The sequence below is a fragment of the Sus scrofa genome, chromosome 1, assembly GCF_054392235.1.
Source record: "Sus scrofa isolate SSC_HxYL_T2T_F1_AM1 chromosome 1, Sscrofa_HxYL_maternal_Yorkshire_Landrace_v2.0, whole genome shotgun sequence".
In the NCBI taxonomy this organism is placed as follows: Eukaryota; Metazoa; Chordata; class Mammalia; order Artiodactyla; family Suidae; genus Sus; species Sus scrofa.
Window position 1 is genome coordinate 14,340,279 of NC_139383.1, and position 12,338 is coordinate 14,352,616.

The window sequence follows — 12,338 nt, forward strand, 5'->3', positions numbered from 1 at the left end:
CTCCATACCAGGGTTTGTGAAACACTGAAGGTATGTGAGGGCACGTGAAAGGCTTAAAGTTTTCTTCTTTGCATCTGGGAAAAATGACATTATTTCAATATTATTTATAGAGCTCCAAATTAGGTGTCAGTGTGGTCAATGTAAGACTGGGTGCAGAGCCTAGCTTCTCCATTAAGTATCTGTGTGCCTTGGGCAAGCCATTCCACCTTTTTTTTTTTTTTTTAATTTTTTTTAGTGTTTTTTTTTTTTTTTTGCTTTATAGGGCCACATCCACAGCACATGGAGGTTTCCAAGCTAGGGGTCAAATGGGAGCTGCAGCTGCCAGCCTACACCATTGTCACAGCAAAGCAGGACCCGAGCCACATATTCAACCTACACCACAGCTCATGGCAACACCGGATCCTTAACCCACTAGGCGAGGCCAGGGATCGCTCACGGTTACTAGTTGGATTCGTTTCCACTGTGCCACAACAGCAGCTCCCCCCCTTTTTTTTTTCTCACTCACCTTTCTAAACCTTGATTCCCTTAACTATGCAATGGGGGCAGCAACAACCACTCTACTTCCTGCCAGATTGTTAAAAGGGTCAGTTGATACACTGGATAATCACGTAAGACGTAAAATTCTAAGTGCTGTGGAATTAATTTCTGCTACATTTCAGAACATCTTTGAACTTATCTAAGTGCACTAAATTTATATTTCTTAACATTATAAATACTATAATTATTTATATTTATTAACATTGCTAATTAACCATCCATCTAACACTCCACTGAGGACTCATGAAGCCTAGTGACATACAAAATGCCAGGTGCCTCCACCTACATAGTAGACCATATTCATGAAAAGAAGCATAAATTGGAGGAGGAAAAGTGTAGTGTCACAGATACAAATATACCAGCACGGAATGGATGTGCACCTACCCTCATCCTTAATACACATACACAAAGCATGAGTGGAAAGCAATTACATTCTTATAGAGACAATATAATTTCTAAGTGTTAAAGTCATTCATTAATAGAAAGGCTATTAAAACTAATATAGATATGGTGAATGTGCACAGAACAATCCCATTATTTAATTGCCATGCAATCTCAATCATATGAGAACAATAAGGTTGTGATATATCAATTAAGTATAGGTGGGAAGTAATAGGATTCAACAGTTTTATCTATTTAGACCCTCAACTGATCTACATGTGCTTTGGGGACCACCTCTCTCAGAAACACTCTGATGACCAAGTCTAAGTCTATGTTTAGCTCTAGATTTTTTTTCACATGCTGCAGGTGCGCACCCCGCCACCACCAAAAAAAAGCATTGGTAAAGTTCCTGACCAATGTACCCAACTTGATTGTTCTGACAATAAAATCAAAGAAAGAAAGGAAGGGAGGGAGGGAAAGAGAGGTAGAAAGAGAGGGAGGGAGGAAAGAAGGAGAGATGGAAGGGAAGAGAAGTAGATTTACTTATGGAAATTCATATAAATGTAAACATATTCTTTAAAACTATCTAAAGCTTAAGCTTTTAATTCTATTCACCTCAAAATTAAACCCAAATAACAGGCAAAGAAGACAATTATTTATTTATACTCTTCATGTTATTTGAGGAAAGAATTACTATACATATTTAGGAGACACCCAAGTAACAAAGCAATAGGTGCTTAAAAGATAGACATGGTACACTTTTTGTCATTAATGCTAATAACCCAAGAGACTATTAAAACTAATGACAATACAAGAGAGACACATTCTCTTTGTTTGTTTCTTTCTTTCTTTTTAGGGCCGCACTCTAAAAAGAAAGGCATGTAGAGGTTCCCAGGCTGGGGGGTCCGATTGGAGCTGCAGCTGCCAGACTACACCACAGCCACAGCAGCGGCCAGATCCAAGCTATGTCTGTGACCTACACCATAGCTTGCAGCGATGCCTGGTCCTTAACCCAGTGATTGAGGCCAGTGATCAAACCCACATCCTCATGGACATTATGCCAGGTTCTTAACCTGCTGAGCCACAACAAGAACTCAAAGGCACACATTCTTTTTTTTTTTTTTTTTTTTTTTGTCTTTTTGCTATTTCTTTGGGCCACACCCGTGACATATGGAGGTTCCCAGGCTAGGGGTCGAATCGGAGCTGTAGCCACTGGCCTACACCAGAGCCACAGAAACTTGGGATCTGAGCCGCATCTGCAACCTACACCACAGCTCACGGCAACGCCGGATCGTTAACCCACTGAGCAAGGGCAGGGACCGAACCCGCAACCGCATGGTTCCTAGTCGGATTCGTTAACCACTGCGCCACAACGGGAACTCCCAAAGGCACACATTCTTAAAAGTGCTGTCAACTGGAGGAGTAAGACATGAACCAACAAAAGAGTCTGGTGAATTACTGGAGGAGAGATGGTTGATGGGTGGCAATGAGACCGGGAATGAGCAACTAAAGCCTAGCAAAGAGCTGAAGTCTGAGGGCCTCTGTTCACAGCAAAGCCTACTGGTACCCAGGCTGAATTATGAGGAACAGTCTGTGAAGAAATGTTTCTAGCACGAGCCTCCCTCCCGGTAGGAAAGATGGGCAAGCAGCAACCCTGACCTACCTTCTTCCTGAACTAACCTACCAGAAAAAACGGACCCACGCGCATGTGTACCCAAGTGCACAGACACCATACAACACATGCACACATGTGCACAAGAGCACACACTTGTGCATGAAATGAAAATTAAAGGGTGGATAAAGGGGACAGAAGGAATACCAGATTCTATATTCTTTATCTTTCACAATAGGCAGTCAGGATTTTCCCCTTGCAGTGGGAAACACAGACACATATTTTAATCATTTAAAACATGGCTACGGCCACCAGGAGAACTGGTAAATTAATGAAGGATTGACGAGAAGGTGGGAAGGAACTCTTACATTTTTAAAATTTAATACTCATATGCACTTTAATTTTTTTTTGCCTTTTACATATGCCTAATGAGGTAGGTTGTCTGAAAATAATTATTTAGTCCACAAAATGTATAATATACCTACTTAAATTCACTTTTAATCATACAACTAATGCTTGCAAATAATAGCCTCCCAGGGCTCAGATTATAACAACCAAGGGTGGACTGCAGGTACTGAATCAGTCTGCTCAAACATGGCTAGAGTTTAATAACAGAGGTAAAAATCACTTTGTGTAAAAAATTCTGCATTTGTACATCTAGGTGTGATAGTGCTGACATGAGCCTAGCTTCAAGTACCAAAACTGATTACCAAATCAGTTCTTTTCAGTGTTTCGGTTCCCAAATTGAATCCTACTTGGATATTTTTAATTCCTCACAACTGCGTTTGAATGGCCTTACTAGCTTTCTATGAAAACTCTGATTTCATCTCATCCCCAATTTCCCAGAAGATAAGAGAATTTTATTACTGATGAGAAGTAGCCTTATTAAAGGCAGCCAATGAGAAAATAGACATGTGGATTAGATGTTAGGACGAGATTTCTAGAACTAGAAGGATTATGAGATACTATAAAACACATTCAAGGATGGAAACAAAAGCCTCCTTTACTGAATAGTTTAAGGTGTAGACAATTATTGTGTAGAAAAATAGTCTTTCTTGAGAATCTTTCTAGATAGACCAGGCTGTTCTTGTCTGTTTTGTTTCTTTCTTTCTTTCCTTTTTTTTTTTTTTTTTTTTTTTTTTTGGCTTTTTAGGGCCACACCTGCAGTGTGTGGAGGTTCCCAGGCTGGGGTCTTATTGGAGCTACAGCTGCCGGCCTACGACAGAACCACAGAAACGCAGGATCTGACCCGCATCTGCAACCTACATCACAGCTCATGGCAACGCTGGATCCTTAACGCACTGAGCGAGGCCAGGGTTCGAACACGCAACCTCATGGTTCCTAGTGGGATTCATTTCTGCTGCGCCACTACAGGAACTCCATGTTCTTGTCTGTTTTGTATTTCAGTTTGTTTGTTTTCTTCTTCCTTTCTTTCTTTTCCTTTTTTTTTTTCCTCCCTAATCTCCAGGGAAAGTTGACAAAAACAAAGCAACAGGCAAATTCTACACAGAGTCAACTAAATAAAAATCTGCAAATCTGACCTCTTACCTGATCCTTACGAGAGACTCAGAATTGCAAAATAAGCAACATGCTGAGGACTCAGTGAGGGTCTTTGCTAGCAGCAGAAGTGAGTCATCTGAACCTAAATCATCTTCTGTTTGTCTCATGGACAGGTCCAACATCCCAGACAGGCGACAGAATAGCAACTACTCCCACCACTGCCCCAGGTATACAAGTTAAAGAGCCAAAGGCAGGAAGGAGATCTGGTCCAATCTTGGCTCAAAATGCCAACAAGCCAATGACTACTAGCCCCTAGATGCTATGTGAAAACTTTAGTACAAGCCATGCCAATTACAAGCAATTAAAAAAAAAAATTTAGGGAGTTCCCGTTGTGGCATAGTGGTTAACGAATCTGACTAGGAACCAGGAGGTTGCGGGTTTGATCCCTGGCCTTGCTCAGTGGATTAAGGATCTGGCGTTACCATGAGCTGTGGTATAGGTCGCAGACGCAACTCAGATCCCACGTTGCTGTGGCTATGGTGTAGGCTGGCAGCTACAGCTCTGATTAGACCCCCTAGACCCTAGCCTGGGAGCCTCCATATGCGGCAGGAGCAGCCCTAGAAAAGACAAAAAATAAATAAATAAAAACAAAGAAACAAAAATTTTAAACAGCTCCCCCCACTCCCCACTGGAAATGAATAAGCAAAGTAAATGTGCCTACAATTCCAAAAAAGTCTTCTTTACAAGGAAATCTTGAAGGTGACAAGCTGGAAATCTGAGCTGCCGTAGCAACCGTATTCTGGCACAGCCAAAATGACACCTATATCCACCTCTCTAAAAAACAGGCCTATGAATCATTTTTAGACTCTAAGCTACTTAAGCTCAAGGACCATGTCTGTCTAACTGAAGCCCCAACACCTTGCCCCTGCATCTCACATAATGTGTGTTCAATAACTCCCTGTTAAATGATTAAATGAGTCTACTATTGCTACTTCACATGCCTCCAAGAGATCACATCGAAGGGTTCTCTCTCCTCCTCTCTCCTTGGAAAGTTTCTATTGGGTTTTCAAGATCCACTTCACAGATTCCTTTCTTAACTCCCTAGAGCTCTCTGCTCATGCCTCGGTTAGAGCACTTATCTTACAGTTGTCACTCTTGAGCTGCACCATCCAGTCTGATAGCCACTAGCCACCCAGGGCTGCTGAGTGCTTGAAATGTGGTTTGTGTGACTAAGGAACAGAATTTTTAATTTTCGTTCATTTTAATTAGCTTACATTTAAAAACTGACACTCGTTTCTCTTTTCATAACACTTTTAAGTGCATTTGGAACCACTTGGGTATACGAATCTACTTTTTTTTCCACCTTAGGATGTATGAAATCTAAATCCAGATTCAAATATCCTCAATGGAAAGCTAACATCCCCGAGAAAGGGGCGGGGGAGGGATAAATTAGGAGCTTGGGATTAACATACACATAGTACAATATATAAAACAGATGACCAACAAGGACCTACTGTATTGCACTGGGGATTCTACTCGGTGTTTTTTAATAATCTATAAAGGATATAGATATATAAGTATGTATAAGTCAATCACTTTGCTGTTCACCTGGAACTAACAAACATTGTAAATCAACTATATTTCAACTAAAAATGAAATTAAAATAAAAGTTAATCCAAATTGAGAAGCTTGAAGTATAAAATACAAGCCAGTTTTGAAAGACAGTACCAAACAAAGAAAGCAAAATAGCTGATTGGTATTTTATATTGATTACATGTTGAAAAACCAACATTTTTTTAACCTGGCTATTTTATTATTTTAAATGATTTTTATTTTTTTCCATTATAGCTGGTTTACAGTGTTCTGTCAATCAAATTAAATAAAATATATCATTAAAGTTAATGTCATCTGTTTCTTTTCACCTTCTTAGTGTGGCTACTAGAAAATTTTAAGTTACATATGTGGCCTAATTTACATTTCTATTGCATAAGTGTTGCTCTAGACATTCTATGAATACTTTATAAATGCTACTCACTAAGATAAGCATTTTATATGTTAAACCTGTTGAACCAGTAAGGAAACAGAGGCTCCAAGAGAAAAATCATATAACATGTCCAAGAGCACAGTTAAAGTGGGATATGAACCAGGTCTCCACAGCATCTGAGTTCTAGCCCTCACCTGGTGTTTATCCCTGGCTTCTACATGGTAGCCTGCTCATTAGACTGTGAGCTCTTCCAGAGCACAGACTCTGCCTTAATCATATTTATGTCTTCATTAACTTGTACACAGCAGGCAGCCGATGAATGTTTGTTGATTGAATTAAAACAAAGTGAATGAATTAATGGGATTATCTATGCAAATATATATTGCTAACATATTAAAAAATCTACATAATGTTAAACTATAATATGTAAATAAATCTATAGAGAGAGGATGAAGACACATCTGATTTGTCCGGAAACACTGCAGAACTCCTTAGTATTGATGTTTACATTCGACTGAAACATACAATCCTTTTGAGGAAAGCACATATCATTATGGACATGAAGTATTTATCCTGATGACAGATAAACAGGCTGCTGGGGAACCCAAGGGAACAGGGTTACTAAAAGATTGCACACATCTGAAACTTTAAGTTCAATGTAGTTGAAACCACTCAAGCTAGAGCAGCAGTAACTTTGTGTGAACAATAAGAATAATCTTATATTCTTGGGTTTCTATTTCACAACAGACACTTTCATAAACATTCTACACATATTTCGCAAGTTCATTCTGTTGGCCTTGATCTGTCACTAAGGAATGTCTCATGTGTAAATGGAGATTTGTTTTACACGGTAAAATCTCATGATCCATAATAAGACGTATAGAAATTTTATACTTGATGTTTCCCTTAGATTGAAAGTTTCTGTAATGCTATTTTCTTTACTGTCATTTGCTCCATGAAAAATTCAATTCAGTACCACAAAAATCAGCCACACCCCTGCTGGGTGCTAGGAGCCGATTGTTAAAAAGTGAATAAGGTCATGAATAAGAATCTCCTCCAGATCACTGGTTTTATCATTTTTTTTCCTTCTTACCTACTACTGGAAATCTGTCATTACTTTAGGAATGGCAATATGGAAAAATAAATATATAAAACAAGTTTGTAAAGAAGCAAGGGAAGGTAAAATACCTGCAAACCTTAAAGTGTAAGTATAGAGTGAACAAGAGGACTAGAACTACTGTACAACTACAAATAGAAACTGCTCAGAACATCCTGTGCAGGACACAAACGAAGCGCAACCCTAGAGTTCATGGTCTGGTCATTCTTTCTAATCATTAGAAAATAAAATTAGTCTCCTGCTAAGACACCTGCAGCCATTTTCAAACTTCAGATGGCTCCAGTTTGCAGAGCTCATCTATCTGAATTTCTTTTGGGCAAGATAACCTAGACATGTCAGATGTTACTGACTGCTGCTCTAATTCTGTCATTAACGGCTGCCCGGAAAAGAAGAGATCTCTGTAGTAGTCAACTATGCCAATTACTTATCTATGTTTTGGTCACCTATCTAGAAAGATGTTTTAGACTATTTAGACAAAAATAGTTTTTGTCTACTGTTTAAGAAAAATGTATATATATTCTTTCCTTGATTGCGTCTTCCCCTTCTCAAAGTCAAGAAATTACCCTTGAACCAGTGCCAGACACTAAAAGTTATTCAAAGCATTATAGCGACACATCAAAGAGAGATGAGACCAGGAAATTAATTGCAACAATTTCTTTTCAACACTGGAACAAATTCTTTAACTGGTGTGTAGGAGTGTCAAAATCCAAGAATGTGCAAGGGGAGGACTTTAGAAGAAGAATACAAATTGGAATGTAGCTGACCATTTGAATTAATTTTCTTGTATAGTAAAATTAGCAAGCGATTTTGTTCTAAGAAACCCATCACTTACTCACCAACTAAAGGGAGATTATTTTTCCTAAGAACCCCTTCCAAAATGTGACACCTTAAAGTGCATTGTTTGTCTGAATATTTCAATTTCAGACAAGCAAATATTGAATAAAATGGCTGTCATAAAAATTATGCACAATTAACTAGGCAATAACGGGATGTAATTTGGGAAATCTGTCCTTCTGATGAGTTTTAAGGTTCTTATATGAATGACTCTATTGCACAACAAAATATTTCTTACTGAAAAACCAATAGCAGCCAAAGATTATGGATTGTGCCTATTGATATTATGGCAGTAAAAGCTCATTAAGTTTTAATTCTATGTGCAATTTGGTATTAAGAAAGCAAATATGTCCAGAATTTATGTTTCATTATCTAGAAAGAAACCCAGATTAATCAAGAAAAGCAATATTGCAAACAATACTGAAGGGGAGGAATAGTCACCATGGTTAAAACAGATTTTTTTTAAGAACTTTAGAACCATGTAATTAATTTTTAATTGTCAACTGCTCGTTAAAGTAGGTTTCACACTCTGCTTTCTTAATTTGAGTCGCCATACAGTCTGGAAAGTAAATTAAAATATAATTTTTTATGATGCTATTCCCTAGAAATGATAGTTTTATAACACTAAAGTAAGAAGCAGGTAACTGAGTTATGACTATTTATTTTATGGAGTTTTTTAAAAAATACGTCAGGTCATGAATAAAATCAAAAAGGAGGAGATCTGGTATATTTAATATCCATTTTCTCCAAAAATCATCCTACGGTAAATAGCCAAGTTCTGTCCTCCAAGATAACTTTGATTTCTTCCTATTCCAGAAGATGGGACTTTACCACAAAAGTTCCATTTATAGTGGTTACAAGCTGAATGGCGTGTCTCCCAAAATCACCTGCTAAAGTCCTGACCCCAAGGAAGTCCTTCAGAACCAGACTACTTTTGGAGATAAGACTTTAAAGTGGCGATTAAGTCAAAATGAGGCCATTAGGGTGGGACCTAATCCAATCTGACTGGTTTCCTTATAAGAAGAGGAAATTTGGACACAAAAGAGATACAAGGGGTAGTTCCCTGGTGGCCTGGCAGTTAAGGATTCAGTCCAGTAGTGTCACTGTTGTAGCGCAGGTTCAATCCCTGGCCCAGGGACTTCTGCTTGCTGTGGGCATAGGCAAAAAAAAAAAAAAAAAAGATACCAGGGTTCATAGACCACTTCAAGCCCCATCATCTTCCCCTCTCCCAAATGAGATACTAGCATGGTCCTCTATCTTAGTTCTAATTAACTATTTATCTTCAAATTAGATATTATCATTGCTTCATTAGTCAATGCTTATTTTTATTTACTCACATCTTTCTCAATATTTCCCTCATGATTTCTTTTTGCATATCAAACATTTTTTTCTAGAATTTTACTTACTTCTTAGGCCTAAAATACATCCTCCACAATTTCTTTTAATGATTGTTTTTGGGTAGGCAACTCTCTTTATCTGATAACGCCATTATATAACTTTTATTCTTGAAAGATTATTTTACTATGCACACTGATCTATGTTGAAAATTATATTCTTGGAGGCTACTTAAAATATTATCCTACTAGTTTCTCATTTTCACGGTTACTGTTGATAAATCAGTCATCTACTTGCCGCTTCCTCTGAAGGTGATCTCTCTTTTCCCTCTGGCTGCATTTAGGATAAGCTCTTGAGAGCTTGTTTGGAGGTTCTAGCAGGGGAGCGCAGCTACTCTGTACCCTTGACCGAAGAACAGTCCTCCTCTACCGGGGATGGTCGTCCTCTTCAACTGAGCGCGCAGCTTCGGGAGGGACACACATGTATACATGTAAGGATAACCTGACCCCCTTGCTGTACAGTGGGGAAAAAAAAAAAAAAAAAAAGATAAGCTCTTCATCTTTGATGCTCTACCAAGCACTAGGATAGATTTTGGCATGGAGTTCTTTTTGTTTTTTCTGCTTGCACACTCGAGGTTTCTGAATCTGCGGATGGGTGTCTTACAACATTTCTGGGTGATTCTCAGTCATCATATTTCTTGAATGCTGTATTTTTTCATTCCCTTCACTATTTCCTCTTTAACTCTGGTTAGAATGTATTACACCTTCACATTCTGTTCTCCATGTCTCTTAAATTGAAGTTCATACTTGCCATCTATTTATCTCCTTACACTTCATTCCTGATAAACTGTCTGAATGTATTTTTTAGTTCACTAGATGTCTGCTTTATCCATTCTACCACTTAACCCACCTAATGATTTCATTATATTTATTATACATTTTATTTCCAGAAGATCTATTTTCTTCTGTTTTAAAATGAGTCGTCGTTTTTCATATCTTCTTACTACTTGCTAACATGTTCAACCCCCTTTTTACTTCTTAAACATATTTAACATCCACCTTTTGTATTAAGTGTCTAAATCTCCAATATCTGAGGTCTCTGAATCTGATTCCATCATCTTTTTTCCCCCTGCTGGCTTACTCATAGTGTTTGTTTTGTTTGTTTTGGAAGTGGCGGGTCTTTGGTTGTTTCTTACTGGGGGTGCATAGCCTTTGCAACATTTTAGTGGGAACTCTTTGTGGCCCAACTGGAAACTCCATTCCCCCAGGAGGATTTGTGTTGCCTTTTCCCAGTGCCCTGTGGTCACTATCAACCTGGGTCTACATTAAAACAAAGTCTGGCTGTGGTTCCTTTGGACTGCAGTCCTAGCTGAAAGCTCACATGAGGGCCAGCTTGTGGTTATCATTTCACAAGGAAGATATTTTCCTTTCCTCTATCCAGAACCGAGTTTGTATCAGGCACCTTTGTTATTGTTCTTTCCACAGAGAGAATTGTTTTCTCATTCATCCTAACATCAAGTGTGTAGTTTTTGGAGCCCCAGATTTATGTGGGAATCTTCTGTTGGACTATGTGCAGGTAAAAATGGGAACACAACACCTTTCATAAATGCTGTCAGGCTCTCTAACATTCCAAGATGCCTGCTTTCATTTGCTTTTGTTCTTTACAATGTCAAACTTTCCATCAAGCTCAGTAATGCTTTTTTTTTTTTTTTTTTTTTTTTTGGTCTTTTTGCAATTTCTTGGGCCGCTCTCGCAGCATATGGAGGTTCCCAGGCTAGGGGTCTAATCAGAGCTGTAGCCGCCGGCCTACACCAGAGCCACAGCAATGTGGGATCCAAGATGCGTCTGCAACCTACACCACAGCTCATGGCAATGCCAGATCCTTAACCCACTGAGCAAGGCTAGGGATCAAACCTGCAACCTCATGGTTCCTAGTCAGATTCGTTAACCACTGAGCCACGACGGGAACTCCAGTAATGCATTTTTAAAGATAGAATTTAACATGTAATCCAGCATTTATAGTTTTTTTTTCAATGGGCAATCTAGGATATCTAGTCCTTGTACTACCAGTGAAAGAAGTCTCTAAATAAAGTTTTAAAGACTTCAAAAAACTCTGAATTTAAAATTATTATTTTCAGTGAGAGATTTAATTTTAACTATATATGTATATAGTTATGTCTATTTGATACACAGATACATAGAAAAATTTTAGAGTTTCAGCGAGTGCTAAAAGGGAAAAATTATTCAAAATTGATACTGTTAAAGGACTACCCAAGTACAGACGGAAGCAGTGCAAAAAAGATAAACTATGGAAAACACTAGGTGAGAATGGCTAAAAACAGTAATTTAATTTCTATCCATGACTAAAATTTCACATTTTGAATTTTATTATCTCTATACTGTGTTTGTCTGAATAGGAAATAAAAACTAAATTTGAGAGAGTTATTACTCTTATGATATTCTCAATTAATCCAAATTAGGATATAATGAAATATCACCAAAAACACTATTCTCATGAGATACTATACTTTCCAGATAAGCAAGATCTATAAAACCAAAAAGACTCCATAAGTATCATAATGAGCAAGAAGATTGAAACTATAATCAAAAACCTCCCAACAAACCAGATGATTTCACTGGTGAATTCTACCAAACATTTAAAGATAAATTAATATTAATCCTTTTTAAACTCTTCCCAAAAAATTGAAGAGAGAGAAGAAGAGGAAGGAATACCCCCAAACTTGTTTTATAAATCCAGCATTATTCTCATACCAAAGCTGGACAAGGATACTATAAGAAAAGAAAACTATAGGCCAATATCCCTGCTGAATATAAATGCAAAATATTTCAACAAAATACTGGCAAGCTGAATTCAACAGCACATTAAAAGGATCACACACCATGACTAAGTAGGGTTAATCCCTGGGATTTAAGGATGGTTCATGAGATCCAAATCAGCATATGACATACCACATTAATAGGACAGAAGATAAAAATATTATGATCATCTCAATAGATGCAGGAAAATCATTTGGCAAA

General features: G+C 37.9%; 1 protein-coding gene across 33 annotated transcripts in view; it reads right to left on the minus strand.

Moving 5' to 3' along the window:
- ESR1 (estrogen receptor 1) overlaps positions 1–12,338 on the minus strand; it is a 384,969-nt gene that overhangs the window by 101,213 nt on the left and 271,418 nt on the right. For 2 of the 33 annotated variants that reach the window (XR_014836707.1, XR_014836708.1), the window contains exon 7: positions 9,598–9,813. The gene's annotated coding sequence lies outside the window, so the exon portion shown is untranslated. 33 annotated transcript variants of the gene reach the window in all.